This window comes from Octopus bimaculoides, chromosome 4 (genome assembly GCF_046866305.1).
Source record: "Octopus bimaculoides isolate indiv1 chromosome 4, ASM4686630v1, whole genome shotgun sequence".
In the NCBI taxonomy this organism is placed as follows: Eukaryota; Metazoa; Mollusca; class Cephalopoda; order Octopoda; family Octopodidae; genus Octopus; species Octopus bimaculoides.
The window spans coordinates 25,499,867-25,527,715 of NC_142931.1; the positions used below are offsets into that span (position 1 = coordinate 25,499,867).

The 27,849-nt window shown below is 37.1% G+C and overlaps 1 long non-coding RNA gene across 1 annotated transcript; it reads left to right on the forward strand.

The window, feature by feature from the left end:
- The first annotated feature begins 5,111 nt into the window (after window positions 1-5,111).
- LOC149135993 (uncharacterized) lies at window positions 5,112-27,849 on the forward strand. Its single transcript, XR_016241430.1, has 3 exons — window positions 5,112-5,786; window positions 26,459-26,525; window positions 27,069-27,849. It is a non-coding gene; the product is annotated as an uncharacterized LOC149135993 (long non-coding RNA).

Here is a 27,849-nt window from a genome sequence, read left to right on the forward strand (position 1 = left end):
CTATTACCTGGTCCCCATTTGACTATAACCTGGTCCCCAACATGAGAAAACACTTGACTAGGAACCAATATCACAATGATGATGATGTCATATCTGCTGTTGATGACCTTTTTGACCAACAGGATGTAAGCTCCTTCACCAATGGGATCCAAGCACTGCAACATTGATGGAAGAAGTGTATGAATTGCAAGGGGTCTATGTTGAAAATTAAACCTCATTTGGTCACATTTCATGAGAGCATCTTGGTCAGCCTATGAACTTTTCATTTCAGCCAACACCTGTAAAGGAAAAGGTCCCTTCATACTCACATACAAAGACATTCAGGCTCCAAGTCTTCAAGCATCTCCTGGCTTCTCTCACATACTGTCATCCCTTTCTGAAGAACGCCAGCAAGCCTCACTGATGACCTCAACATTTTCAATATCTAGGAGATAACAACATACCACACTTCCCCTTCTTTATCACATACCCACACCCAAATCGAAAACCTGCTGGAACTTATTTTTGGTTATAAATAAATGGGAAAATTGAAGCTAAATTTGTTAGTACCAGTCAATCGTCACAGCTCTAGATTGTAACTCATTTGAATATGATTAAGAAATAACTTGATACACACATGCACATTCATGTCATGTTTTTGCTTGAAATATTCTTTTTTACTCCAGGCACAAAGCCCGAAATGTGGGGGGAGGCGAAGTGCAAATCAATTAGATCAACCACAGTACACAACTGGTACTTAATTTATCGACCCCCCCCCACCAAAAAAAAAAGGATAAAAGACAAAGTCAACCTCGGCAGAATCGAAATCAAATTCAATGACAGCACCACATGACTGGCATCCAGTGGAGTGCTAAGAGCACCATCCAAGTGTGATCGTTACCAGAGCAGCTGACTGGCTTCCATGCCAGTGGCACGTAAAAAGCACCATTCGAGCGTGATTGTTACCAATGTCACCTTACTGACACTTGTGCCGGTGGCACGTGAAAAAATATTCAAGTGAGGTCATTGCTAGTGCCACTGGACTGGTTCCTGTGCAGTTGGCACGTAAAAAACACCATTTGAGCATGGCCAGTGCCAGTACCGCCTGACTGGCCCTCGTGCCGGTGGAAGGTAAAAGCACCCACTACACTCTTGGAGTGGTTGGTGTTAGGAAGAGCATCCAGCTGTAGAAACTCTGCCAGATCAGATTGGAGCCTGGTGCAGCCATTTGGTTCGCCAGTCCTCAGACAAATCATCCAACCCATGCCAGCATGGAAAACAGACATTAAACAATGATGATGATGATGAATGTAAAGACAGACTAAATACCGCTAAGCATTTCACCCAGTGTACTAATATTTCTGCCAGCTCGCTGCCTTCTTTTGCTTGAAATGTTATTCACATTTCAATAACTACTTTCGCAAAACTCTTCTGAATATGGAGCAGTGTTTTATACATAAAACATCTTATTTTTACTGTATGTTGTCATGCAAGGATTGTTTGGTTTTGTTCTTTTCTTTGTATTTATTGAACAAAATGTCTTAATTATTTCTACTTTTGTGATAGAACTAATAACCATGAAAAGAAAAGACGAGATTGGTTGTCATTTTGTCTTCATCATCATCATTAACATCATTATTATCATCATCATTTAACGTCTGTTACCCATGCTGGCATGGGTTGGACGGTTTGACTGGGCTGGCACGCTGGAAGGCTGCGCCAGGCTCCAGTCTGACTAGGCATGGTTTTCTATGGCTGCATGCCCTTCCTAGCACCAACCACTCCAAGAGTGTAATGGGTGCTTTTATGTGCCACCAGCACGGGTGCCATTTGTGTGACACTGATATCTGCCACGACTGCAATTTTGCTTGGCTTGATGGGTCTCCTTCTCAAACACAACATAATGCCAAAGGTCTTGGGCATTGCCTCTGTGAGGCCCAGCACTTGAAAGGAGCTCCACCACTTTGCCTCTATGAGGTCCAACATTTGAAAGGAACTCTGCCATCTCACCTCCATGAGGCCTGCTTGAAAGGAACTCAGCCTACTCGCCACTGTGAGGCCCAAAACTCAAAAGGAACTCAACCACTTTGCCTCCATGAGGCCCAACGCTCAAAAGGAACTCAGTCACTAAGCCTCCATGGAGCCCAATGTTCGAAAGGAACTCAGCCACTTTGCCTCCACGAGGCCCAAAGTTCAAAGGTTACCACCAGCATGGGTGCACTTGATTTGATGGGTCCTCTTAAGCAGATGTATTTAAAATGATATATCCAAATTCTGAAAGAATATTCTCAAATTTAGTCAATGTTATAAAAATATTGATATCATTTAAAGTTACATAATTTTGTGGTTGCTCTAGAACTATTTAGATTGGTTTAGTCTATCAGGATACCTTTTAAATATTTTGTGTAATTTATAGAACTTCTTGAGTAATTTTAAACTGCTGGCATTTTAATTTTCTCAGTTTACACAGTGGAACATATTTGATCACATAATGAATAATTCTGAAAAAATTAATGCAAAAGAATTTGAATTAAAACAATTATTAAAATAATTTTGCCAAATCAATTCTAAATAAAACTTGAATAAATTTTAAGAAGCAGCTTTATGAACTTTTTGAAGAAACTATTTTGAGCAAAATACAATGGCACAAGGAAGCCACTTAAACTAACAAATGAATCTGAAATGGTAATTCTAGAAATAAGATTTAGTTTACAAATGCTAGATTTAAAATATTACATTGTATGTATAGAATAAGTTGCTCAAAATCATTATATAACAAGATAAAAATGAAATTCTTTATTTAATATATGTGAATTTTGAAAATCCTTATTAAGTTTTCCATGCTGGCATGGGTTGTTTGGAAATTTCATTGGTACATTATCAATAATGTAAGATGGATATTCTCAGCTGGAATCAATAGTAGAGACTTATCCTTAAAAGTTTTTGGTTTAATACCTTTCAAAATGAACTTTGAGTATAAATTCGTAAAAATTTGTTGAAGCATTGTAATTGAAATAATTAGGGATTTAAAGAAACTTCACCCTTTCGGGTAATATCATATCAACCAGATCTTATACATTGTGTCACTAGAACATTATTAAAAAATTGAATGGCTACTGCATTTAAAAAGCTAGGATCTTGTGATAGCAAGGACAGCATTAGGAACTGCATCGCATTCTAAGAGTTAATCTGGAATTTTATTTATGATGCTCTTGGCAATAAAAAAGAATTATTTTGTCAAGCTATTCAACTTAAAATATGATTTGCTGTTAAATTGTTTGGAAAATAGAAGTTTTCCATAAATAAATTGACTGAAGCAGCAGTTATTGCAGTCCAGATAATAAATAATCTCATCATTTTAAATGACATGATCATTTTTATCAATTGTCACATTTCCTCAATCGTTCATGCAACATTTTATCATTTTGATGTTTAAGAGATGTCATACCATTACACACACAAGGTTTGAAGTGTGAACTTACAAAATTCTAATCACAAAATCCTAATCACAATATATTCACAAAGAAGCTTTTAAGAATTCAGATCAATTGTACAAATTATCATCAGAAACCACATATTTCACAAAATATGGTTTATGTTACAATGGGCAGCTACACGAATGGCTTGAAAACTTAATTATATGCTTTAGTCACATCAAGTTGGTTTTAATCAATTATAGAACAACCTTGTTTTCAGTTAATCAAGAATCACTAAGTTCTTTTGTATTGCTTTTTAATTAATTCCTGCTTTGAAAGCCATAACAGTTGCAAATTTGGTTACTTCAAATACCGTCTCAGTAATAGCACCTTACAATGTCTCATGAAGAATTTCATGCTTATTAGAAATAGGTGATAAATGGACCCAGAGTTTTTGAAGAAGATGAAATAACTCAATACTTTTCTTGATTACTTAGTTTTGAAGATAAGCAAAAACAGTCATTTTCTGAAGCCTGCAAGAAACGGTTAAGAGCAACCCACAATGAACCTTCACCAAATCTAAGGATGAAGTTAATGCTGATTTTCAAAATTGCAATGAAACAAACATTGAAAGTGTATCATTATCATCCAGTTGAACTTTTTCTTCAGCAAAATGAGCAATTAGCTTTTGTTACGAATTTATAAGCCCTCATTAAAAACATGTCTAACTTTCAAGCAAACAATGTTAATGTCAGTTACATATCAACAAAAAATAATGTTGGCAGCTTAATAAGGAGTAAACTTTAAAGTGCCATTTGGAGCAACAACCACAGCACAAATATAATTACAGGGGACAAAAAATACCTGTCCTCTTATTGGGAAAGTAATTATCTAAAAAGCAAAGGTAACATCTTTAACAGTTAGTGTGGAAACAAATTTTTAAAATCCCTATTGGCATTAAAGAAGGCAGCTTTTAAAGCCATTTTTTATGCTATAGCTGTGTGGTCAGATGTTGAAAGGCTGATGTCTAAAACATTCTCAGTATCAAAGTTTGTGTGGCCCTATGTTCGCATGTCAGCATGTATATTATTAGTAGCATGTACTCATATATATACATACAACATACACAAACATGTTACATTTTTAGAGAGCTTATGGCCTTAATTTTTGTCATTCATTACCATAAGGATTTAGATTAATAACACAAGTTCTATTTTATAAAATAAAATTAAAGTTTTAATGAGATACTTGAGATTAAACTTTCTAAACAAGCTTTGTACTATCCACTTATATTAGTTACAGATAGCCTTAAAATTTAATGCAAGTGTTGGTCAAAAAGTCTAGATTTCATGAATTTCAGTTTTGAAAATTTTATATGAAAGCCACATTTATTTACTTAAAACGATGCATATGACCCTTAAGCAGTAAACTTGAGGACCATTAATCTAAACAACATCCTGACAGAAATTGCAGAGGAACTATGACCTGTTTCAGCATAAAGAAGGTTGAATCATTGTAAGGCGTGCACTAAAGGTTCCCATTCAGCATAACATGATATATATTGAGATTCTTACTGAAAAGAATACGTTCATACACAGGACAATGTTAATATACAGATCAATGCACATTAACCAGTACTATTCACTGATTTAGAACAACCCTCTATAAATTTTAACTGACACACGCCCACACACAAATATATATATATATATACAAAAGTTACGAAATGAAGTAGATAAGATCCAGGCTACTTATGTTTCCGCTTCAATAAACCACTATTGTCCCTGAAAGTAGTGTTTTTTTTTAATATTTATTATGGATTGCTTTAACATATTGATGCGACCACCGAAATACAAATTAGTGTTATATCCCTATCTCCCGAGCTGGGTTTTGAAACCGTATTCTGGTTGTTGGGGACAATGGCATTTCCTTTGTCTTGTCAGCAACCACAGCTATTTTTAGCATAGGAGTGATTGCTGCCCCTTTCCGGTCAGCGAAAGTTCAAAAAAGCAGGATGGGAATCGTACTGAACTGACCCAGCTTTGGGAGGGGGTAAGGTACCACTATTAGGCTACGGTATTTGTGAGAAATACGAGAACAGGAATTGGCGCGAAGCGGTCGGCCGAGGATTTAGGGTCAGTCGAATGGCAGCAGTTAGCCGAAGTAGTTGGGGACAGCAGTTTGCCCGAGGAGTTGGTAGCAGTCGAGTTGGATGAAGTGAAGATGAACAATGATAAGTCTGAGAGAGAGTGAGCACCTATAGTCGGCAGAAATGCATAGAGTCTCAGAGAGGTGGAACTGTTGTGGCCGCCAAAAGAGATAGTCGTAGTCAGTTGTTTACTTCTTGGACCGTACGGTGTTTGTGAAAGAAACAAAGTTATTACAGCAAAGGTTTGTCTAAATATTCTTCCAAGAAAATGTATTTGTCGTTATGATGTATAAAGAAAAAGAACTGTTAACTGTGATGTTAACTTAAAAGAGAAAGAAAAGAAAGAACTTTTACATGTGGTGTAACTGAAAAGAAAAGAAAGAAAAGAAAGAACTTTTAAAGGACTCAATGTACGAACTCTTGTTTATGTAATGATTGCAAGCCCTTGATTATGTTGCATGCGCCATTATATGATATTGAATTGTTATGTAATGTATTGATGATGTTTTGATCATGTAAAAAGAAAGGGTTAGTCTCCGCTACCCAACATATGGTTGCCGTGTTGTTTCTTCCTCCCCTCCTTTTGCCTGTGTTGTTCTTCGCTGCGTGCTCCGGCCGGTGCTTATTGGTGGCTGTGGCGAAGTACTGACTCACCGAGCGTTCGACGTTCGCGCGCGCGCGAGTTCTCTCTTCGTTAAGGAGGTGCTTCGCGTGCGGGCGTTCGTAACAATATCTATTAACAGACAAGTTCCTCTGTTGTAATCCTTGATTATAATGTCTGATCGATTGGAGTCAATTTTACTGTCTGTTTGTATTGGGAAGTTCCAAAGGATGGTGACGCCCTTGCCATTTACTACATCCTCTGGATGGTGTCTGTACCACTTATCATAGGATTTAATTTTGTAGTATTTACAAGCATTCCAGTGGATGTACTGCCATAGTCTGTCATGTCTTATGAGGTACTCCTTTTCAGCAAAGATGGTGCAGCCAGAAACAACATGATCAACTGTCTCTGTGAATTTTCCGCAAATTCTGCACGAGGGGTCAGATCCATTTTTAAGGATGTTTGCATGGTAGTTTCTGGTAGGTAAGCTCTGATCTTGCACTGCAATAACAAAACCTTCTGTTTCCCCTATCAGACCTGTCCCTTGTGGCCATTGGTATGTTAGATTTTGATCAATATCTGGCTTGGACAGGCAGTTAGGATATTTTCCATGCAGAAGTTTACCTTTCCAGTTGTCTTCGATATTATTCATGCAAGCCTTCTTTGCTTTTTGTTTGATGTTTTTTGCATCAGTGATAGGTTTGTCACTATTTGGATCTTGTTGGTCTTTCTGATTGTTAATTTCTAAATCAGGAGAGGCAATGGTAGGTCTGTCAGTATTTGGGTGTCTTTGGTCATTATTATTGGATGTTATTTTCACAACGATAATGCTCTTCTCAATACATGAGTCGTTCCAGTTAACACAATTTTTTGCACTTCCTGTAGGGATGGTAAGCCTGGTATCATTTTCAAATAGGTTTCAGTACCTTTTTTTATCATTCCTAGAGATCCTACAATCACTGGTACGGTAGTCGCCTTGAGGTGCCACATTTTTAAAATTTCTATTAGCAAATCTTTATATTTACTGATCTTGTCAAATTCTTTCGCCGCTATATTATGATCGCAGAGAATACTCATGTCAATTAATAAACACATCTTCTTTGTCTGATCTTTTATAATAATATCCAGTTTATTAGCTTTTATAGTCTTGTCGGTATGTACGGGGAAGTCCCAGAGAATTGATACATTTTCTCCCTCAGTCACAGCTTCAGGATGGTGTTTATACCATTTGTCAGTGGTTTTGATTTTATAATACTGACATATTGTCCAGTGTAAATACTGGCCAACTCTGTCATGTCTTGCTTTATATTCTACAGGTGCTAAGACTCTACACCCTGAGATTAGGTGGTCTATAGTTTCAATCTCATCGTTACAGAATCGGCATTTTGGGTCAGCTCCATTTTTTATCACATTGGCTTGGTAGTTCTGGGTTAATAAGCTTTGGTCAGCAAATATGAAACCTTCTATTATTATTATTATCATTGTTCAGTAGTTTTATTTTTATAACGTGCTTTCACTTCACTACCGAGCGCAGCTCTGTGTGCTTTGGGTATGTGCTGTGGTGTTCTTATGGTTTATTATTATTATCATAGTTTGACTCAGGTTCGGTCTTATTCCTGGTAGGATTTATGAGAGTAGTGGGTTACTACCTGTGATTAGGTATCCATAAGTTTTCAGCAGTCTTTTAAGTGCTTAAAACCCTCGCGATAATCCTTGCATCCCTAAGAGACAAACTTTCTGTAGGATCACTACCAGGCATTCTATTTCAATCTCATTATTATTATTGTTATTATTACTACTACTACCAATTAAGACAATAAGCTGGCAGAATTATTAGCAGCATTTTGACTGCCTTCAGGTTCTGAGTTCAAATTCCATCAAGGTACATTTTGCCTTTCAGAGTCGATAAAATGAGTACCAATCAAGCGAAATTGCTAGTTTGTGCCAAAATTTGAAATCATTGTTGTTGTTGTTGTTGTTATTATTATTATTATTATTATTTTTGTTCAGTAGTTTTATTTTTATAACGTGCTTTCACTTCACTACCGAGCGCAGCTCTGTGTGCCTTGGGTATGTGCTGCGGTTTGCTGTGATGCTCTTATGGTTACTGTATTGAAAGTGTTTTGCGTAGGATGTGTGCAGTGCCCAGTAGTGCAATTTTCTGTATGTTATATATATTTGTAAGTCCTGGTGCTTTTGTCATGTATTTGTCTGAATATTTTTTTATTATACCTAAGGCACCTACTATGATAGGAATTGTTTCTGTTTTTAGATTCCACATTCAAGTTACCTCTATTTCCAAGTCTTTGTATTTTGAAAGTTTTTCTATTTCTTTTAGGGAAACGTTGTTATCTGCTGGTATTGATACATCAATTAGAAAGCATTTTTTTTCTTCATGATCTTTGACAACTATATCTGGTCTATTTGCCTTAATTTCTCTATCTGTGTGTATTGGCATATCCTAGAGTATGGTTGCTTTCTCGTTTTCTGTGACTTTTTCTGGTGTGTGTTTATACCATCTTTTTTCTGTTGTTATTCCATAGTGTTGGCTTAGCTTCCAGTGTATATAGGTCCCAGCTCTGTCGTGTCTGTGAATATATTCCTTCTTCTTCTTCTTCTTCTTCTTCTTCTTATTATTATTATTATTATTATTATTATTATTATTATTATTATTATTATTATTATTATTTTATGTTTGACTTTTGTTTTGCATTTGTACAAGTTGGATCCAAGTCTCACCCAGAGACCTCAAGAGACAACAAGTTAGAAGTTCATGTAGGTGTTATGCCTAGGGTACCATATATTTGGATTTGTACAGTTTTGTTCAAGTGAATGTTTAAGAAACCATAAGAAAATTATGTTTGCTTTAAAATTTGAGATCACATAGACAGTATTTTACGTAGGATATGGGCAGTTCCCATGAGCACTATCTTTTGGACTTCAGCCATTTTGGGGTTTCCTGGTATCTGAGCTAGGTAGTAATCAGCCCGTTTCGCTGTCATTCCCAGGGCACCTATGACAATAGGTATTGTTTTCGTCTTCAGATTCCACATTTTGCTAATTTCTATTTCAAGATCTTTATATTTGCTCAGTTTTTGGTAGGTCTTGACAGATACGTTTATATCAATTGGGACAGTCATATCAATGAGGAGGCATGATTTTTGTCTGAAGTCTTTCAGTATGATGTCTGGCCTATTTGCGTCTATCTTTCTGTCAGTTTGAATGGTGAAGTTCCAGAGGAGTGCAATGTGATCATTTTCAAGTACTGGGGGTGGTTTGTGTTCCCACCAGTTTTTATCATGGGGCAAGTCCAGGTTTTTGCATATTACCCAGTGAATATATTGTGCAGCTCTATCATGCCTGTTGAGATACTCTGTAGGCGCAAGCAGACTGCACATGGAGACAACATGATCGATGGTCTCATTTTGTTGTTGGCATATACGACATAATGGGGAGCTGCCGTTCTTTAATATGTTGGCCTGGTAGTTCTTTGTAGGTAGGCATTGATCTTGGGCTGCTATGATAAACCCCTCTGTTTCTGATTTCAATCCAGAGGCCATTAACCATTGGTGGGTAAGGGCTTTGTCAATATCTGCATTATTCGCTCTCTTTGGGTATTTGCCATTGAGAGGTTTTCCATGCCATTTTTCAGTCATAATAGCTAAGGCAGCAATTTTAGCACTTAGCTTTTTCTGTAGGTGTTTCTAGTTCGTCTAATTCTTGAATTTGTTGCAATTGGAATTCACTTAGATATTCCTTTGCCTGTTTTGTTACTGAGTAAGATGCTTTCTTGCTTTCATATTTTAAGACAAGTTTTAGCATCCAGTCCTCAGAGTTTTTCATATAGGTGTCTAGGCCAATTGTGGCTACCTTCATTGATAATGCCAGCTGTAGTAGTCCTCGACCTCCCTCTTTTCTTGGCAGATAAAGACGTTCTATATCTGCCTTAGGGTGGTGCATTCTATGCATTGTCAACAGTTTTCGTATTTTTCTGTCAACATTACATATTTCAGTAATTGACCAGTTAACGATGTTGAAACTGTAAGTCACGACTGGTATGGCTAGAGCATTGATCGCTTCGATCCTGTTTCTCGCGTTCAGCTCTGTCTTCAGTATTGCTCTCACCCTGCGATAACATTCTCTTCTGATCCTTTCCCTCATCACTGAGTGCTTGATATTGTCCCCTTCAATTACCCCTAGGTATTTGTAGCTCTCTGCTGGTTCTAACTCTTTTATGACATTTTGCTGGTCAAGGTTCACATTAGATGTATTTGTCATTTTTCCTTTGATAAAGATAGCTTTTGCACATTTATCAAGGCCAAATTGCATCCTGATGTCATCACTGAATTGTTTAACAATCGCTAGTAGGCCTTTGAGTTGTTGGTCATTTTTTGCAAAGAGCTTTAAATCATCCATGTAAATGAGATGATTTATATTTTTATCAAATATTTTATAACCATACTGTGCATCATTGAGCAATTTTGAGAGCGGTATTAGGGCTAGACAGAAGAGGAGTGGTGATAGTGAGTCACCCTGGAAAATGCCACATGAAATTCTTACATCTCCAGCATTTAGAGATTCATTGTCATTGTTCAACATCAGTGTGGTTCTCCATGATCTCATACTTACAGATAAAAAGTTTCGCAGAGTAGGAGCTATTTTATACATTTCCAGACATTTCCTAATCCAGCTATGTGGTAGGCTATCAAAGGCCTTTTTATAGTCTATCCAGGCTATTGACAAGTTTTTGTGTCGCTTGTGACAATCTTCTAAGATCATCTTATTGATGAGTAGCTGATCTTTACAACCATAAGATCCACGTTTACATCCCTTTTGCTCATTAGGGAATATGCTACTTTCTATTAAAAAACTATAGGTGTACTCGGTTAGGACAGATGTTAGCGTCTTATACATTGTTGTTAAGCAGGTTATGGGGCGATAATTTTTTGGTTCGTTTGTTTCCTCATTTTTTGGAAGCAGGAATGTTAAACCATTAACTAGCCAAGAGGGCATCAAACTAGGATTTTGCAAAACATCGTTGTAAAGTTTTGTTAGCAGTTCATGGCTTTCTGGGAAGGCATTCAACCAGAAGTTAGGAATTTTATCCTTTCCTGGAGACTTCCATTTGCTTGACCTCCTGAGAGCAGATCTTATATCTTCTACCCTGACCCCCTCCCACTTTTGCTCCTCTAAGGAGTCTAGGTCTGTAGCTATTCTATCAATCCAAGGGGCCTTTTCATTGTGTGTTTTATCTTCTGCCCAGATTTTATTCCAAAATTCTTGCACTTCTTCTTTTGATGGGACAGACTTTATTGTTACTGGTGTTTTCCCTATCTTCCTGTAGAAATTTTTGGGGTTATTTTTGAACATGTTATTATCTCGGAAGAATTTAACACGCTTTTCATACCTTGCTATGCGGGCAGCTTTAGCACATACCTTTTGCTTGATGGTTTCTATGGTGGCATCAATGTCAACTATGGTTTTCATGTTATATTTTTTCTTTAGTTTTTGGGTCTTTGTAGGTTTGATACTCTTGTCAAATTTAAGGTTTTTCAAACATTCTATGTCAGATCTAAGCAGCTTAATTTGGTGTTGAATGCGTTCTTGCCAAGAAGGCTTTTTGTGGGAGTGTTGTCTTTTTCTAATCTTTTCACCACATAGAATCGTTGAGATTCTTGCGGATGCATAGTACAGGTGGTTGAGATCTGTAATATCAACATCATTAGCTGAAATGAAAGTCTCTTATTATTATTATTATTATTATTATTATTATTATTATTATTATTATTATTATTATTATTATTATTATTATAAAAGAAATCATTATTATTATTATTATATGAAAACTCACAGATTATTTTGCTGGGTATGATGGAAAGTGTCAGCTGTCCACAGCCAGTAGACAAAGGTGACACTTGTTTACAGGTCATGCTTCAAGAGCCCTCGAAGAATTCTTGCAGTTCCAAGCAATGCTGATTTTTGTAGGTGTTCTACCTTCACACTTGCACCAATCTTTTCCAGCCATGTTGGTAGTTGAGTGTTGATACTTCCAAGTGTGCCAATTACTACTGATATCACAACTACTCTCTTCATTGACCACAACCTTCATATTTCCCACTTTAAATCATCATAGTTGTTTATTTTTTTCTGCTTTCACATTGATCCTGTTGTCACCAGGGTATGCTATGTCGATAATTATACATGTTCTTTCCCACATTGATCCTATTGTCACCGCGGCATGCTATGTCAATAATCATACATGTTCTTTCTCACATTTACCCTGTTGTCACCAGTGCATGCACATTGATCCTATTGTCACTGGGGCATGCACATTGATCCTGTTGTCACCTGGGTTATTATTATTAGTATTATTATTATTGTTGTTGCTGTTGTTGTTGTTGTTGTTGTTGTTTTTATTTTCATTATTTTGGTTTGGTTCAGGTTCGGTCTTATTCCTGGTAGAATTTATGTGGGTTGTGGGTTACTACTTGTAACCTTAGGCATCTACAAGTTTTCAGTAGTTTTTCAAGTGCTTAGAAACCCTCCTGATAATCCTTGCTGTCCCTAAGAGATAAACTTTCTGTAGGACTTTACCAAGCATTTCTATTTCAATCTCCTTCAACCATTTCTCTGTATATATTTACTTACTGTTCCCAAAGCACCAGTCATATGCATGACCTTACTGTTCAAATGCTCCAAATTCTTTCTATTTCAAATTTTAAGGGATTGTATTTTTTTTGTTTTTCTTCCTCTTTCTTTATGATCCTGGTATCAAATGGGTATTGTTATTCTTATTCTTCTTAAGGCAGCGAGCTGGCAGAATCATTAACAAGCCAGGTGAAATGCTTAGTGGTATTTCATCTGTTTTTACATTCTGAGTTCAAATTCTGCCAAGGTTGACTTTGCCTTTCATCCTTTCAGGATTGCTAAATTAAGTACCAGTTGTATACTGGAGTCAATCTAATCGACTGACTCCTTCCCCCAAATTTCAGGCCTTGTGCCAATAGTAGAAAGAATTATTCTTCTTCTTATTATTATTAGGGCAGCAAGCTGGCAGAATCATTAGCACGCCAGGCAAAATGCTTAGTGGTATTTCACCCATCTTCACATTCTGAGTTCAAATTCCACTGTAGTCGACTTTGCCTTTCATCCTTTTGAGGATCAATAAAATTAAACACTGGGGTTGATGTAATCGACTTAGTCCCTTCCCCAAACTTACTGGCCTTATTATTATTATTATTATTATTATTATTATCATCATCATCATCATCATCATCATCATCATCATCACCATCATCATCATTACACAAATATTTACTAACTAAATCTAAAGTTCAATATATATTGCAGAACAAATATCATTTTGTATAATATAATAATTAAAATAAACTAATATTCCATTACTTTAAGTTTCATGTCAAGAAGGTAACCCTCACATACTATCTCACTAAAGAAGTATTTTAAATGCTTCTTCTGGCTTTATTTGGCATCAGATTTAATATATAGTTTGTTTGCTATTTAAGTAGGGAAAAAAACACAACACAGTATTTCAGATATAGGAAATTAGAAAATATATATCTTTCTCAAAGGCATTAAATGTTTTAATAACGCAAATTAGCTTTTAGTGGGAAACCAAAACTCATTACAGACACATCTTTCCCAATATTTTCATGTATTTATTATTATTAGATTCGACAACTTTTGCATTACTTCCATATAGATATTGTTTAATATCACATCATTAGATGTACCACCTGATGACAGCCTCTCCAGCACAATAATCCTAATAATGAAAAAATAATTAACTTCTACAATAATATATTTGCAATATATAATAATTTATTATAATATATTTAATATCCTTTTCATTAAAAGCACAAAGTCTGAAACATTTTGGGAAAGACTAGTCAATTATCTTGAAACAAGTACCTGACTGATACTTGTCTCATCAACTTCAGAAATGGATGAAAGACAAAGTCAACCATAATGGGATTTGAACTCAGAATGTAAAGACAGACAAACTACCACTGAGCATTCTGTTCAGTGTGCTAACAACCTTGCTAGCTTGTCACCTTAATAATATGTTTCAAGATACTTACACTCTGAATACCCGTCAGAGTGTAAGTATCTTGAGAGAAAAGCTGAACATTAGAAGCATCAGTTGTGGCGTGCAAGAGAGACGATTGCGCTGGTATGGACATGTGGTGAGAATGGAGGAGGATAGCTGCGTGAAAAAGTGCCACACCCTAACAGTTGAGGGAACCCGTGGAAGAGGTAGGCCCAGGAAGACCTGGGCTGAGGTGGTGAGGCAAGACCTTCGTACATTGGGCCTGACCGAGGCGATGACTACTGACCGAGACCTTTGGAAATGTGCTGTGTGTGAGAAGACCCTGCAAGCCAAGTAAGATCGTTGCCAGTGCCCCTGGACTGGTTCTTGTGCGGGTGGCACATGAGATGCACCATTTTGAGCGTGGCCATTGCCAGTACCGCCTGACTGGCTCCCGTAGGATTTTCGAGCGAGATCGTTGCCAGTGCCCCTGGACTGGCTTGTGCGGGTGGCACATAAAAGACACCATTTCGAGCGTGACCGTTTTCGTGCGGGTGACACGTAAAAGCACCCACTACACTCTCTGAGTGGTTGGCGTTAGGAAGGGCATCCAGCTGTAGAAACTCTGCCAAATCAGACTGGAGCCTGGTGTTGCCATCCGGTTTCACCAGTCCTCAGTCAAATCGTCCAACCCATGCTAGCATGGAAAGCGGACGTTAAACGATGATGATGATGATACAATAGTATATTGGCTTACTAAGTTAGATGTATTAATGTCTCCTTCATCATCATCATCATCATCATTACCATCATTTAATGTCCACCTTCCATGCTGGCATGAGTGAGATGGTTAGACAAGAGCCGGCCAGGCAGAAGCCAGCACCAGACTTCTGCGACTGTTTTGGTAGAATTTTTACAGCTGGATGCCCTTCCTAACATCAACTACTCAGAAGAGTAGGCTTGGAGCATTTTGTGGGGCACAAACACAGGCAAGGTCAGTTTTGGCAGGGATTTTATGGCTGATTGCCCTTCCAAAAACCAACCATTTTATAATGTTGACTGGGTGCTTTTAAGTGGCACCTGCACTGACAGGGTCACCAAATACTTGCAAGGCAAAGAAAAATGTGTTTGTGTGTTTGTGTACATGTGTAGGTATGTATGTATATGTATGCTTGTGTAGGCATGCATGTATGTACGTACATACGTACGTACGTATGTATGTATGTATGTATGTATGTATGTATGCATGTATGTATGTATTTGTGAGGATTATGGCCCTGTGGTTAGGGTGTTGCACTCTCAATCATGTGATTGTGATTTTAATTCCTGGACTGAATGGTGTATTGTATTTTTGAGCAGAACACTTAATTTCACGTTGCTTTGTGATCGCTTCAATATCTAACATGTGATACACCTTGCACCTGTACAGGTAATGTCAGTTTGATCACTATAAAGAAATCATCTGTATGGATTACACAATGAGAAATGATGGAACCCTCATCAGTCATCTATGACTGTAGAGTCCATTGTGTATGCCTAAGGATAGTTTAGTGTGTTAGTCAGAGTATCAGAATTAAATTACTATTTGACAGTTATATATTTAACATTTGGTAAAATTGTCTAAAATTTGTGTTTGGAGGACTTAGACATATCATCATCATCATCAACATTTCACATCCATTTTCCATGATGACATGGGTTCAATAGCTTGACATGGACTGGCAAGACCAGGGTTTGCAAAAGGTTTTATAATCTGTTTTGGTTTGGTTTGGTTTGGTTTCTATAGCTCGATGCCCTTCCTAATATCAACCATTTTAAGTGATTGGTACTTCTTTATGCAGCTGTTCCATTTGCATCACATGACCAAACCATTTGCATCACATGACCAATCCATTTGTATCACATGACCAAACCAGTGCTGTCTCCTCTCTTGCACACTGCATATAATTTCTTTTATGCCCTCTTTCTCTCTCAATACTCATATATAATGAAAACAAAGAAATGAAAATATGGCACTGAATTTCAAACTTCCAAAATTTTATGTTAAATTCTTGTTAATTTTTTTTAGTTCAAAGTCCCACCCCCTCACTACATTTCTAAGTTCTAGATCTGAAACTGGAACATCTGAAAGAAGAAACCATGTGTTGCCTCTTTTGTACTTTGTGACAATGACAACACCCACCTATAAAATTTATTTCTATCGATAAAATTTATATATGACATTGTATGGGAAAATTGTGACCTGGGTGTTAACCTGGAATGCACATTAAAAGAAACTTTGTGTGTGTGTGTGTGTGTGTGTGTGTGTGTGTGTGTGTGTGTGTGTGTGCGTGTGTGTGTGTGTGTGTGTGTGCGCGTGTGTGTGTGTGTGTGTGTATGTGTGTGTGTGTCTATATATAGATATACATACATATATATATACACACACATGTATGTACACACACACACACATAACATATATATATACATATATAGATGCATATATACAGATATATGTCTGTATACATATGCTTATATATGTATTCGTTTATTCTTTTATTCTTTTATTTTGTTTCAGTCATTTGACTGTGGCCATGCTGGAGTATCCCCTTTAGTCGAAAAAAAATTGACCCCCAGAACTTATTCTTTGTAAGCTTAATACTTATTCTATCAGTCTCTTTCGCTGAACTGCTAAGGAATGGGGACATAAACACAACAACATTGGTTGTCAAGCGATGGTGGAGAGACAAACAGACACACAAACGCAAACACACACACACACATACACACACACATATACACAACAGGCTTCTTTCAGTTTCTGTCTACCAAATCCACTCACAAGGCTTTGGTTGGCCCGAGGCTATAGTAGAAGACACTTGCTCAAGGTGCCATGCAGTAGGACTTAACCCAGAACCTTGTGGCTGGTAAGCAAGCTACTTACCACACAGCCACTCCTGCGCATATATGTATAATATAAATAAACACAGTAATCATATGTATTTCTAAGTTTTATGTAGCATACATATGTTTCCTCATGTTGATTGTCATTATACATACAAATACATGCATGCATACATACATATATACATACATATGTATGTAAATAAGTGTGTGTAAGCGTGTGTGTGTATTTGTGTGCATATGTGTGTGTCTCTCATATGTATATGCATGATACATCTCCCATATGTGTTGAGATGCATGATCAGTGATGTTACCTGGTGTTGTTAGGTGTTTCAGATCTTTCTGCATCAGGCAGTGTCGCCCATATTATCCAACTGGATTTGTTTGGACTACAACATGTGTCCCAGTAGCAGTCAGTCATAGATCAGCCCTCTCATTGCAAAGCCACATGATGGCCAATTATGAGCTTTTGGTGTACAGAGGAAATGTCCCAATTCTACATTACCTTTATAATACCCAATCATTTAAGGACTCTGTTGCAGTCCTCTGTCACACTCCACCTCTACAAAACCTCTCACCTTTCCTTCACACAGCCTTTCCTCACTACCCCTCGCATCTTTGAAATTCTCTCATCTTTCTAGCACTCAGCTTCTCCCTGCTCATACTCTATATTCACCTTACTATCCACCAATATAACATGGAATAGCATTGAATATTTCCCAACTTAATCCCTCCTGCCATCCTTATCATCTCTCTTTAGTACTCTCTCTCTCTCTCTCATGACAATACTCATAAAGTGAGGGATTTTTGTCTCTATTGTTATTCTTCTACTAGCCATCACCCCTCTACTTCAAATTATTCATGATTGATATATATATCAATCTTCTCTTACTATCACCCTTTTCTTTAACTCTATGAATTTCTCTCTCTCTCTCTCTCTCTCTCTCTCTCTCTCTCTCTCTCTCTCTCTCTCTCCCTCTCTCTCTCTCTCACCACTGTCTCTTCAGTTATCCCCCCTTTCTACTACATTCCCACCCAATAACTCTTTTCCTCCATTTATACTATTGCTTCTCTCACCATTTCATTCAAGTTCAGCTTACAGTCCTGGGGTCTTTTTTGCTTTGAAAGACAACCTTACTTGTTCTGGTGCCACACTAAAATACATCCAATACATTCTTTAAAACAGTTGGTGAATTGAGCAGAGACAACTGTAGTACTGTGAGGCTTCTTTATGTCTTACTGAAGGCATGACAACTTCTAGTACAGGTATCATAATAAAATGCACCCAGCATACTCTGTAAAGTATCTGTAGAAATTTCTCCTCAATGACATCTCAGTTCTTGCTAATACAATGTCTTGCAAAGTGAATCTTCATATCATAAAACTGTGCAAACTTCTTACTCTCTACTTCTCCCTTGATAAGCATACCTGATATCTTGACTGTTTTCTTGCTATAGGGTATTGTGTTTTACTGCTCACTTTCGAAGTCTCTCTTGGCTTATCTCTTAGCTTTTATATCTATAGTACCTTTTTCCTAGCTGGAACCTTGCACCAGCCACAGATTTGGTCTTTAACCCTCAGATAGTTGTCTCATATAAACTCCTAGTCATCCTCCCTTTTGTCACATGTGTAACTAGTTATTCTCTCAGTCTATTACTACTTGAGGTTTCAGCTTCCATATCTTCCTTATCCAGATTATTTTGTGTCTCAGAATCCATCAAGTTCTTACTCTAATGTTACCAGTCAATGTTGGCTGATACATTCTTTACCAGGGAAAAGATTTAGCATTCACACCTATCTGCTGTCTTATTTCCTGGTGCGTATGAAGTCTACTTGACTTATGTTATTGCCTGATTAGTAGGTGATCAAGTAACTGGCTGGTTTCCTGAAGTTAAGTTTTCTCACAGAACACCAAGAGCTTTGCCCCTTTCACATTCTTCAAACTAATATCCATTGCCATTATAATATTGCCCAAAATGGCTATTCAAATTGACATCTGCGATAATGAGCATGCATTTATTCATTATCATGGTAGTCTGGAAGCACAGGAGAAAGGTTTCATAAAAGCAGTACTTCTGTTCATCTTCCAACTCTCTATGTGGTGTACATGCAGAAATAAATATTATAGACTCAATTATTCTATCACACACTCTGACTACTATTTATATACCCACTCTATTAGCACTGTAACTCACCCAGAAGAATTTTCACTTTTGCTTTTTGTCTATAATGAGCCTAAGCGAAGCTTCTCTCTATCTCACCACTTGCACACAGTACACATCCATTTGCCTCCATCCTAGTACCTTCGCAATATCTCCTAATCTATCTTTCATTGTGCTGATGATACCAGGCCTGAGATTTTGGGCCCAGCAGGGTTCTAGTAGGGGTTAGTTATATAGGTATATCTTCTGCACCTGAAATTAAGAAAATTTGCATGATTGGTCAGTGATGATTGGAAGGTTATCACACAGAATTTCACCACTAAATTGATTTTCAATTATTCTTCAGCTCACAAATAGATAAGTGCAAATAATTCTAAGCATGATGGGAGTTAGTCCTAAACTATGTTAGATGTAGGTAGGCGTTAGTAACACAGTAGATATGTATATTTAAGCTCATATATAAACAATAAACATATATTGACGTCTGTACATGTATGCACAGGAGCAGTGTGTATATATTTATACTTGAGCGTAAACAAATACATAAACATATACTGACATATGTACAAATATGCATAGTTGCATTTAATATATATATATATATATATATATATATATATATATATATATATATATATATATATATATATATATATATATATATATATGTGTGTGTGTGTATGTATATATATATATATATATATATATATATGTACATATATATATATGTATTGATGTATGTGTATGTATGTATGTGTGTGTGTGTGTGTGTGTGTGTATGTATGTGTGTGTGTGAGTGTGTGTCTGTCTGTGTGCATCTGTGTGTGTATGTGCCTATATGTGCATACATACATGTATGTATGTATGTATGTATGTATGTATGTATGCATATATGTGTTTGTGTGTACTTTAGTACATCACATGATGCCTGTAAATGGCCATCATCATTATACGAATGAGATTATTCTTTCATATATAAATGTATCATCATCAGTTATCATTATTATTATCATCATCAGTTATCATTATTATTATCATCATCATCATTTAATGTCCATGTTCCATGCTGGCATGGGCTGGATGATTTGACAGGATTGCATGTGTCCAAAGATAGCTCAAATGTCTGCTTTGGCATAAATTTATGACTGGATACCTTCCCTAATGCCAACCACTTTACAGCATGGACAGGGTGTTTTTTTCATGCCGCCTGCACTATTGAGGTTCACTTTCACTTTGCCGGACTACTAAATTTAGTACCAGTTGTGTACTGGGTCGATCTAATCGACTGGGTGCCTCCCCCAAAATTTCAGGCCTTGTTCCTAGAGTAGAAAAGAACTTTATGTTAAATATATAAATGCCCCTGGACTGGCTTGTGCGGGTGGCACATAAAAGACACCATTTCGAGCGTGGCCGTTTTCGTGCGGGTGACACGTAAAAGCACCCACTACACTCTCTGAGTGGTTGGCGTTAGGAAGGGCATCCAGCTGTAGAAACTCTGCCAAATCAGACTGGAGCCTGGTATTGCCATCCGGTTTCACCAGTCCTCAGTCAAATCGTCCAACCCATGCTAGCATGGAAAGCGGACGTTAAACGATGATGATGATGATGATGATGTATCCATTTCAAACAAATTTGCAATTCTTTTGGCTTAAAATTATGGGAAAGCAGAAGAAAAAAAAGAAAACACTGATAGGCTGTGTGGTACGGAGTTTGCTTCCCAACCACATGGTTTCAGTTTCTGACCCACTGTGTGACACCTTGGGCAAGTGTCTTCAACAACAGGCCCAGGCAACAAAAGCCTTGTGAGTGAATAGAAACTGAAAGAAGGCTATTGTGTGTGTGCGAGTGTGTGTGTGTGTGTGTGTGTGTTTGCGTCTGTACATGCGTGCATGTGTGTGTGCATGCATGTGTTTGTGTGTGCCTTTGTGCCTTTGTGTCTTTGTGTTTGTATCTGACACCCAGCAACCACTTGACAACTGATATTGGTTACTGGTTTGTTTTATATCCCCATAAGTTAATAGTTTGACAAAAGGGATTGATAGAATAAGTACCAGACTTTTTAAAAAAAAAAAGCATTAGAGTTGATTTGTTCAACTAAAACCCCTTCAAGGTAGTGCCCCAGTATGGCCACAGTCCAATGACTGAAACAAGTAAATGATAAAAGATTTCAAATTAATTTTCTCTATATTTCTTACTTTCCACTATATTTCTTACACCACTAAATTCCCTTAAGTTTGTAACCATTTATAAACAAGAACATACATTATAACTGAAGATGCTGGTGAATCTATAGACAGATGCAAATTGCAAAGCCTTATTTCATCAGATGGCTTTACATTATATCACAAGTTTGTGTTCTAATGGCAATGCTGGTAGTTGCATAAACAACAGCTTAATAGAACATACTAATTGTATTTGGCAACTATACCTCATGAAGAAAGAATGCTAATACCAAAAATCTTTGGTTTCTACAAGTGCAAACATCTCATAGTTTATTGAGTAAATTCCTGCTTGAATAATACCAATAAAATATGTTCTGTTACTGTTTCATCAAACTACCTCCTAAGCCTGTTGCTTAAGAATCAGGTGAATATTTCACTACATTGGTCTCATATGTGTAACTTAAGTCAGAAGTGATAGTTTTTAAATATGTTTTCATCAAAGATATAATTTCTCTATCAGCTTGTTTACATGAGATTCTATCTACGGTGAAGAATTACAGACATCTGCAAATCCGTTTTACATGGCTACAATATATTTAATATATTAATGAATCTACAGCCAGATAGCCTGTGAAACTTAAGACTAAACAATGATTTGATTTGGAAAAAATAAAAAAATCAATACAAAATCTCTAGCTTTTCTTTTTCTGAATTGGTGGTGGTGGTGGCGGTGGCGGTTTTGGTGGCGGCGGCGGCGGCGGTGGTGGTATGATGGCGATGGTGGTGGCAGTGTTGGTGGTGGTGTTGATGGCAGTATTGGTGGCGGTGGTAGTAGTGGTTGTGGCAGTGGCAGTAGCGGAAGTTAAAAACAACATAACCGGACTGTAAAATTCGTTTTTAGGATTCTAATTGAATGAATGGATATAAAATTGCAACTGCAACAGTAGCACTCTTGATTAGTGGCAGAAGAAACCAAGGCAACACTTCATAAAAAAAAAAAAATAACAAAATCAAAAAAGAGACTTTCTTTGATTTGTCTATGTTGTAAATTGATATAATTCAGAACTGTCTTTCTGTCCCTCTATTTACCTATCTATTTGTCTGTCTGTCTATCTATCTATCTGTCTGTCTGTCTATCTGTCTGTCTATCTATCAGTATTTTTATCTATATATCTATTTATTTATCTGTCTATCTATCTACCTACCTACCTACCTACCTACCTACCTGCCTACCTATCTATCTATCTTTCTATCTATCTGTCTATTTATCTATCTGTCAACTTATCTACGAACCTACCTACCTACCTACCTACCTGCCTACCTATCTATCTATCTTTCTATCTATCTGTCTATTTATCTATCTGTCAACTTATCTACGAACCTACCTACCTACCTACCTATCTACTTATCCACCGGCATCAACACCCCACATTACAGAAAAGTTGCAGTCCTTAAAGCTTTAACATATGGAATTTCATAACATGACACATGTTTTCACATTGATTTCCTTGTGATAAATTAAAATTCTCACGGATTTTGACTGGTAAAGAAATAATGCAATCACTTTCGGGCATGAAAATAATACAGTGATACTTCACAGTAAAAGTTTAGTTCATTCCATGACCAAGCTCATCTTACGATTTACTCATTTTATAAATCAATTTTCAACCTCAAGGGTATGCCCTGGCACTTGCCACCATCTGTACCTCTCTCTTCCTTTACTCAATCATTCCATTTATATTCTGATCCTCATCCCTTGTGAGTATGCCCAGCATTTTGCTACCACCTCTATCCTGCTGTCTCCCACTCTCTCTCTCCTTCTGCACTTCCCTCAGGTTGGGTAACCACGTAATTCCTTTGCAGTAGCACACCTGTTTCTGTCTTCATTCCTGATCTCTCTCTCTTTCTCTCTCTCTCTCTCTCTCTCTCTGTGTATCTATCTATCTATCTATCTATCTCTTTTTCCCCCTCATCATCTGACACAAGATCACCTCCTCCAAAGCCTCATCCCCTCTTGAAAGTTATTTTTTTGTTTGTCTTGCAAGTACCTGGTGACCCTGTCAGTGAAGGTACCACTTAAAAGCACCCAGTCCACACTGTAAAGTGGTTGGTGTTTGGAAGGGCATCCAGCTGTAAAAACCTTGCCAAAACTGACCTTGCCTGTGTTTGTGCCACATAAAATGCACCAAGCCCACTCTGCTGAGTGGTTGGTGTTAGGAAGGGCATCCAGCTGTAAAAACCTTGACTTGCCAAGAGATACTATCTCCTCAACTACAGATGTCTCAAACTCAAACCCCTCAAAGTCTCTTTTGGATATGCAGTCAGTCCACAGTTTCTTCCATGCAGAATTTAGCATTCTCCTTATTACACCCTGCCTGGCCATATCGATGATTTTCAGGCAGTTTACATGTTGTAGTGCTCCTCTCAAAGCACATGAAGGGTTAGATTTGTATTTTTGGTGACTTCAAAGCACTGGTGAAACAGGTGTTCAGTGTACAATTTCTTAAAATTAGAAATCACGCAAAGACGATGTTGGACAAGAAACTTGTCCATAGCCATTGAGAATTAAAAGTAAAAAAGTTCTTGTCAAATATATGCTATTTCTAAAATAAATAATTAATTTTTGAAACATGTAACATAAATTTGGCTCTTAAAATTATTTAGATTTATTTGAGTTTCCATCAAGGTGGAATTAAAGTTATATTCTGAAATTTGTAGAAATGCTTTACAAATTCCAACCATTTGGAATTCTTTAATCAAAGTTTTTGGAATGCAGGAGATACCAGTATATATATCTTACCCTATATCTCTGTCTTTTTCTCACTCTTTTTCTCTATCTCTTGTGTGTGTGTGTGTGTGTGTGTGTGTGTGTGTGTGTGTGTGTGTGTGTGTGCAGGCATGCATGTGCACGCCTGCACATTTAATATTTTTATTTAAACTTCTGAATTTTGATAGCTGCAAAGTCAACATGGCCAAGAGGGAATTCCAGAGAGGTTAAGGTGGAAGAATAGAAAAAAATGTGTAGAGTTTTTTGTAGTGAGACAGTCATAGTCATCATCATTATCATTTAGCATCCAGTCTTCCAGCCTCACATGAGTCAGATAAAATTTGTTGAGGCATATTTTCTACAGCTGGACGTCCTTCCTGTCACCAGCTCTCACCTGTTTCCAAGCAAGATAATATTTATAACATCTTCCCTGTAGCTAGCTAGACATGTTTCCATGTTTCCATGTTTCCCCAGAAGACTGGAAACCAACAACTTCACTTGTATGATGACGATATTCATTTACAACCACCATGGGATATCTTGACAAGGGTACACAAAAACACAGACACATACATACATGCACACACTCAATATATATATATATATATATATATATATATATATATATATATATATATATATATATATATATATATATATACAGACACATAGTGTAAGAATTTCTAGTTTTGTCCGAGTGGACAATAATTCCGTCCTGTGATTTTAGCTTACGCAGGAGGTCCTTAAGGTACCTTTGGTAATTATTGTTCCTTAGTGGGTGTCGCTTGAATTTAATGTTTTTGATGGTATCCCATACTTCGTTTTCAAATGTTTCCAAGTGGCTGTTTGATGGAAGAGTTTTCTTGGTCTTGAAGATTCCTTTGGTGAATCAATTCACCAAAGGATACCATCAGAAACATTAAATTCAAGCGACTCCCACTAAGGAACAATAATTACCAAAGGTACCTTAAGGACCTCCTGCACAAGCTATACACACACATATACATACACATATACATATACATGTGTGTGTGCGTGTGTGTGTGTGTGTGTGTGTGTGTGTGTGTGTGTGTATATATATATATATATAAAACAATGGGGTGCTGAAAGGTTCCTGGCTTTAAGGGTATCGCAAAAGGTCTGGTCAGAGGCCCAACCTTTCAACTTCTTTTACAGGATTTAAAAAAACTGAAGGACTGCTGCAATAAGTGTGTGAATCTAAGAGGGGAATATGTTGGATAAAATTATAATTAACTGATCCTCTTGTATTTTCTTTTACCCAAACCCAATGCATGCATGCGTAAGACAGGCTGCTCTCAGTTTCTGTCAACCAAATCCACTCAGGTTTTGATTGGTGATTGGTCCAGAGCTAAAGTAGAAGACGCTTGCTCAAAAGTGTCTTCTATTTTAATAGAACCCAAGACTACATTGCTGGGTTAAAAAGCAGGTTTTTTTTAGCCACGCAGCCACACCTATGCTTTGGCCATGCTTTCACCTTAGAGTATGAATGATAGTAGGAGAGAAGTTTGCTAACAGGAGAGTAGGCTGTGGTTTGAAACTTGATAGTTCAGAGAAGTGGGCGGCATTGTGACAGTGGTAGAAGAAATAGACAAAATGGGACACCTGTGAGTTGTCAAGTCAGGGAGTGCATAGTTGTTAATCAGTTGGGTCGAGTCATTTTTATACTGTCTATCATACTTGTGGGGGTGTGACAGCAGCAACATCTCATATAAGATAGATTTGGGTTAATTCTCAGGTTGTGATAATATGAAAATGATTGTAAAGAACTAGCTTCTCCTGGTTTTACACTACCACTTGACCCTTTGATGGATTTAGTAATATTTACTCTTTTGCAAGCATTTGGACAATGTAAAGTTGTTGGTGAATAAATATGTTTTAGTCAACCTTGCAGCAAAATAGGACAAAGACATAAATTCCATGATAGTAAATCTAATACTGGGGTTTTTGCCCTTCCCCACCAATAAAATTTCGTCTTAACCTCTTATATCTACCTGGGTGATAAAAAGCTCTGGTGATGGTGCCATGTTAGAAGTATCCCGTACACTCTGTAAGGCGGTAGGCATTAGGAAGAGCATCAAGCTGTAGAAACCAAGCCAAAACAGACTATGAAACTTGGTGTGGCTCCTGGCCTTGCCAGTTCCTATCAAGCCATCCAACCCATACCAGCATGGAAAATGGACGTTAAATGTTGTTGTTGATGATGATGATGATGATTTTTACAATGCATTCTCTTATATTTGCCTTCGTTCATTTGAATTCTCCAAATAGATACCAAACAATCTAGATGGATTTTGGATTTCCTGTCTACATGAAGAAGATAACAAAAACCACTCAGGTGCAATATCTCCTTCTTTTCTTTCTTTTTATTATTTCTGTCATTGGATTGTGACCATTCTAGAGCACTGTCTTTTAGTTGAAACTATTAAATGATAAAAGATAATGTTGACTTTAGGAGTAAAGTCAATATTTGTTAGTGAGGAAGAGTACCAGAGGCTCACAGTAGAGACATTTTTATAAAAAGCCCAAAATGGATAAAGAGGAAATAATGATTCAACAAAATATGATTGACAGAAGAAGTTATAACATTTAGGAAGAATAGAACTAAAATTGCAGACTACTACTGGAGATTTATCGCTTCCAGCTTTTGTTTATTCTCAGAGATAATTGATTCTGACCATTCTTGAAAATAATCATTGTAAAATAGAGTTCCAAGTGATTTTACATTATATATCAACTCATCCTTTGTAATATTGAGGTCTCTACAAAGATGGGCTGAAAAGTTCATAGGCTGACTATGAAGGAGTGGTGCTAGAGCTGTGAAATCTTGCATGCATTAATTTCAGCTCTTCTTATTAATAACTGCATTGTTTCTTTCCAGGTAAATTGACATCTGATTGTTCAAAGAAGTCTTCAAAAGTAACAAGTAGTGACTTCTCTTGAAAATGGACAAAATTTGGCACCGTGGTGTTACCAAGTACCTGCATAAAAAGGGTTTAAACTCCAAAGACATTCATGCTGACATGGTTGCTACATTGCTCTAGTATTATCAATAGTTCAAATAAAGTAGACAACTGTGTTTAGGAGGGGAATGAAAAGTCTTGAAAATGATCCAAGATCTGGGTGACCAGCAACTGCCACCACCAAGGAAAATATTGATTGTGTTCACCACATGGTAATGGATGACAAGAAATTTGCTCTAAATCAAATAGTCAATGCTATCAGCATATCCTGTGAGAGGGTTGAGAATATTCTGCACACTAAACTTGACATGACAAGGGTTTCTGCTCGTTGGATACCATATCTTCTGACACCTGATCAAAAGTGCTGAGGCAATTATGAAAGGTTATCAAGCCCAAATGATGGAAGAAGTGTGTAAACCACAAGAGGGACTATGTTGAAAAATAAACCTCATTTGGTTACATTCCATGAGAGTATCTTGGTCAGCCTATGAACTTTTCAGTCAACCCTCATATAAAACTCTCAGAAAAATGCTCTGTAAATAAACCTGCAGTCAATATATTCTTTCAATGAATAGGCAGAATCATTTGAGCATTGAAAATATGCTTTGTGGTGTTTGTTTTCGCTCTTTACATTCTGAGTTCAAATCTAGCTGGAGTCAACTTTTGCCTTTCATTCTTTCAGAGTTAATAAAATAAAGT